Below are 5070 nucleotides of genomic sequence, written 5' to 3'. Positions count from 1 at the left end.
AGGGGTCCCCGGGAGGGAATTTTGGGGTCCCCGGGGGGGGGATTTTCGGGGTCCCCGGGGGGGGGGATTTTGGGGTCTCCGGGGGGGGATTTTGGGGTCCCCGGGAGGGAATTTTGGGGTCCCCGGGGGGGGATTTTTGGGGTCCCCGGGGGGGGATTTTGGGGTCCCCGGGGGGGGGATTTTTGGGTCCCCGGGGGGGGGATTTTGGGGTCTCCGGGGGGGATTTTGGGGTCCCCGAGGGGGGGATTTTGGGGTCCCCGGGGGGGGATTTTGGGGTCCCCGGGGGGGGATTTTAGGGGGGTCCCGAGGTTTTTTTTTGGTTTTTTTTGAGGGTCCCGGGGGCGTTCCCGGGGTGGGGGCGGGGCCGTTCCCGCCCCTCCCCCTCCCCCCCCCCCGCGCGCGCTCCGCCCCTCCCCCCCCCCCCCAATGGAGCTTTAACGGCGGCGGCGGCGGGAGCGGACCCGAGGGGGAACAGGTAGGAACGGGGGGGGGGGAGGGGTCCCCAAAACCCCCCCGGACCCCCCCCGCCCCTCCCCCACCCCCTGCATCCCCCCCATCCCCTCCCCCACCCCCGGATTTTGGGGGGAATCGGCGAATTGGGGGCGGGGGGCGCGGTGGGGGAGGGGCGGGGGAGGGGGAGGGGGAGGGGGGGGGATGGATGGACCCCCCCCCCCCTCCGAAATTCCCGAAATTCCCGAAATTCCCTAAAATCCGACGGGAATTTGGGAAAAAATTCCCGAGGTTCGGGCTGGGAACAGGTGGGTGGGGGGGGGGGCAGCGAATCCGCCCGAATTCCCAGGAATTCCCCCCAAAAATTCCCAAAATTCACCCCCAAAATTCCCAAAAATCCCCCCCAAAAATTCCCAGAAATTCCCCCAAAATTCCCCCCCAAAATTCCCAGAAATTCCCCCCGAATTCCCGCGGGTTCCCCCCCCGGCTTTTCCCGATTTTCCCCGAAATTCCCCCCGAAATTCCCAGATTTCTCCACGTTTTTCTCAGATTTTTTTCCCCCGAAACGGCCAAGAAATTCCCGATTTTTCCCCCCGGAAATTCCCATTTTCCCCCCCTGAAATTCCCGATTTTCCCCCCTGAAATTCCCAATTTTTCCCCTCGAAATTCCCAATTTTTCCCCCTGAAATTCCCACTTTTTCCCCTCGAAATTCCCAATTTTTCCCCCCTGAAATTCCCGATTTTTCCCCTCGAAATTCCCAATTTTTCCCCCCTGAAATTCCACATTTTTCCCCTCGAAATTCCCAATTTTCCCCCCCTGAAATTCCCAATTTTCCCCCCCTGAAATTCCCAATTTTCCCCCCTGAAATTCCACATTTTTCTCCAGGAAATTCCCGGTTTTCCCCCCTGAAATTCCCACTTTTTCCCCTCGAAATTCCCAATTTTTCCCCTGAAATTCCCACTTTTTCCCCCTGAAATTCCACATTTTTCTCCAGGAAATTCCCAATTTTTCCTCCCGGAAATTCCCGATTTTTCCCCTCGAAATTCCCGATTTTTCCCCTCTGAAATTCCCGATTTTTCCTCCCGGAAATTCCCGATTTTTCCCCTCGAAATTCCCAATTTTCCCCCCCAAAATTCCCCCCAAATCTCCCCTGGATTCCCTCAAATTCCCCCAAATTTCCCCAAATTTCCCCCCAAATTCCACCAAAATTCCTCAGATTTTCCTCCCAAAAATCCCCAAATCCCCAAAATTTTCCCCAAATCCTCTCGATTTCCTCCCCCAGCTTCCCCAGAATTCCCAAAATTCTCCCAGATTTCCCCAAGATCCTCTCAAATTCTCCCAAATTTCTCATTTTCTCCCCCAAAAAGACCCCAAATCCCCCAAATTTTCCCCAAAATCTCCCTGAATTCCCACAAATCCCCCACGTTCGGCCTCAAATTCCCAAAATTCTCCCAAATTCCAACATTTTTTTCCCAAAATTCCCCCATTTTCCCCAAAATTCCCCCATTTTCCCCAAAATTCCCCCATTTTCCCCAAAATTCCCCCATTTTTCCCCAAATTTTCCCCATTTTTCCCCAAAATTCCCCCATTTTTCCCCAAAATTCCCCCATTTTCCCCAAAATTCCCCCATTTTCCCCAAAATTCCCCCATTTTCCCCCAAATTCCCCCATTTTTCCCCAAAATTCCCCCATTTTTCCCAAATTCTCCCCCATTTTTCCCCAAATTCCCCCCCAATTTTCCCCCAAATTCCCCCATTTTTCCCAATTTCTCCCCATTTTCCCCAAAATTCCCCCATTTTTCCCCAAATTCCCCCATTTTCCCCCAAAATTCCCCCATTTTTCCCAAATTCCCCCATTTTCCCCAAAATTCTCCCCATTTTCCCCAAAATTCCCCCATTTTCACCAAAATTCCCCCATTTTCCCCCAAAATTCCCCCATTTTCCCCAAAATTCCCCCAATTTTTCCCAAAATTCCCCCAATTTTTCCCAAAATTCCCCCATTTTTCCCAAAATTCCCCCATTTTTCCCCAAAATTCCCCCATTTTTCCCCAAAATTCTCCCATTTTTCCCAATTTCTCCCCATTTTTCCCAAATTCTCCCCATTTTTCCCCAAAATTCCCCCATTTCCCCCTCGTTTTCCACGAATTCCCCACATTTCGGCCCAAAATTCCCAAAATTCCTGCAGATTCCCTGGAATTTTTTCCCCATTTCCCCCAGAATTCCCTCCAATCACCCCCAAATTTTCCCAAATCCCTTCAAATTCTCCCAAATCCCCCCAAAAATTCCCCAAATTCCTTCCATTCCCACAAATTCCACCCCGAATTTCCCAAATTCCTGCGGATTTTCTCCCAAATTTCACCCGAATTCCCTAAAAAAAAAATCCCCAAAAATTTTCCCGAATCCCCCCCCTCGAAAAACTCGGATTTTTTTCCTAAATCCCGGATTTTTTTCCTAAATCCCGGATTTTTTTCCTAAATCCCGGATTTTTTTCCCCAAAATCCTTTGGATTTTAAATCCGCCGTGGGGGGGGGGGGAGGGGATAAATAAAAATATTATTTATTAAAAATAAATCCACGGATTTTGAGGGAAAAACGGGCGGAATTTGGGTCTCCGGGGTTGGGGAAAAAATCGCAATTTTGGGGGGAATTTCTCGGGAATTTGGGGATTTGGGGGAAAATCCTGGGAATTCCGGCAAATCCCTGAAATCTGGGGCGAATCCCGGGGGATTTGGGAAAATCCCGGCTCGGCCCCGCGGGGTTCGTTAATGGGGGGAGGGCGAGGGGCGTTAATTGGATTAATTGGGGGGGGGGGGGGGATGGGGGGCAGGGGATGAGCTGGGGGGGGGAGGGATGTGTGGGGTGGGAGGGATCCGTGGGGATCTGTGGGGATCCGTGGGGCAGGAGGGATCTGTGGGGCAGGGATGGATCTGTGGGGCAGGGATCTGTGGGTGTGGGATCTGTGGGGCTGGAATGGATCCGTGGGGATCCGTGGGGCAGGAGGGATCTGTGGGGCAGGGATGGATCCGTGGGGATCTGTGGGGATCCGTGGGGATCCGTGGGATCCGTGGGATCCGTGGGTCAGGAGGGATCCGTGGGGCAGGAGGGATCTGTGGGTCAGGAAGGATCTGTGGGGCAGGGATGGATCCGTGGGGATCCGTGGGGATCCGTGGGGCAGGAGGGATCTGTGGGGATCTGTGGGGCAGGGATGGATCCGTGGGGATCCGTGGGGATCTGTGGGGATCTGTGGGGCAGGAGGGATCCGTGGGGATCCGTGGGGCAGGAGGGATCTGTGGGGCAGGGATGGATCTGTGAGGATCCGTGGGGATCTGTGGGTCAGGGATGGATCCGTGGGTCAGGAAGGATCTGTGGGGTAGGGATGGATCCGTGGGGATCCGTGGGGATTTGTGGGGCAGGAGGGATCTGTGGGGCAAGGATGGATCCGTGGGGATCCGTGGGGGGTGAGGGATGTGTGGGTCAGGAGGGATCTGTGGGGCAGGATGGATCCGTGGGGATTCGTGGGGATCCGTGGGTCAGGAGGGATCCGTGGGTCCGGGATCTATGGGTCAGGAGGGATCTATGGGTCAGGAGGGATCTGTGGGGCAGGAGGGATCCGTGGGTCAGGAGGGATCTATGGGTCAGGAGGGATCTGTGGGGCAGGAGGGATCCGTGGGTCCGGGATCCGTGGGTCAGGAGGGATCTGTGGGTCAGGAGGGATCCGTGGGTCAGGAGGGATCTGTGGGTCAGGAGGGATCCGTGGGTCCGGGATCCGTGGGTCAGGAGGGATCTGTGGGTCAGGAGGGATCCGTGGGTCCGGGATCTATGGGTCAGGAGGGATCCGTGGGTCCGGGATCTATGGGTCAGGAGGGATCTATGGGTCCGGGATCCGTGGGTCCGGGATCCGTGGGTCCGGGATCTATGGCTCAGGAGGGATCTGTGGGTCAGGAGGGATCCGTGGGTCCGGGATCCGTGGGTCAGGATGGATCTGTGGGTCCGGGATCCGTGGGTCCGGGATCCGTGGGTCAGGGCTGGGACGGCTCCTCCTCCTCCCCCCGGATCCGGGGTCCCTCCCCCTCCCCCTCCCCCTCCCCCTCCCCCTCCATCCCCGTTTCCATGGAAACCGCGCGGTTGCCAAAGAGGAGCCGGAGCCGCCCCCGCAGCCGGAACCCCCCCGGATCCGATCCTGACCCACGGATCCAGCCCCGACCCACGGATCCAGACCCATAGATCCAGCCCTGACCCACGGATCCAGCCCTGACCCACGGATCCAGCCCCATAGATCCAGCCCTGACCCACGGATCCAGCCCTGACCCACGGATCCAGCCCTGACCCACTGATCCAGCCCCACAGATCCAGCCCTGACCCACGGATCCAGCCCTGACCCACGGATCCAGCCCCATAGATCCAGCCCTGACCCACGGATCCAGCCCCATAGATCCAGCCCTGACCCACGGATCCAGCCCTGACCCACGGATCCAGCCCCATAGATCCAGCCCCATAGATCCAGCCCTGACCCACGGCTCCGTCCCAGCCCCACATCCTGATCTGTCACTGCCGTGTGGCTCTGCAGCCACCGCAGCGCCCCCACCATGGCTGTGCCCCAAATCCCCCATCCCACATCCCAA

General features: G+C 56.9%; 1 protein-coding gene across 4 annotated transcripts in view; it reads left to right on the top strand.

Annotated features, from left to right (window-relative positions):
* The first annotated feature begins 424 nt into the window (after positions 1-424).
* Positions 425-5070, top strand: part of SLC8A2 (solute carrier family 8 member A2) — a 15694-nt gene continuing 11048 nt past the window's right edge. For all 4 annotated transcript variants that reach the window (XM_086871920.1, XM_086871917.1, XM_086871918.1 and 1 more), the window contains exon 1: positions 425-475. The gene's annotated coding sequence lies outside the window, so the exon portion shown is untranslated. The remainder of the gene's footprint in view (positions 476-5070) is intronic.

The sequence above is a fragment of the Cyanistes caeruleus genome, chromosome 38, assembly GCF_971803275.1.
Source record: "Cyanistes caeruleus chromosome 38, bCyaCae1.hap1.1, whole genome shotgun sequence".
In the NCBI taxonomy this organism is placed as follows: Eukaryota; Metazoa; Chordata; class Aves; order Passeriformes; family Paridae; genus Cyanistes; species Cyanistes caeruleus.
Note: the sequence above shows the minus strand (reverse complement) of the source record. Positions and strands in the feature narration are given on the sequence as shown.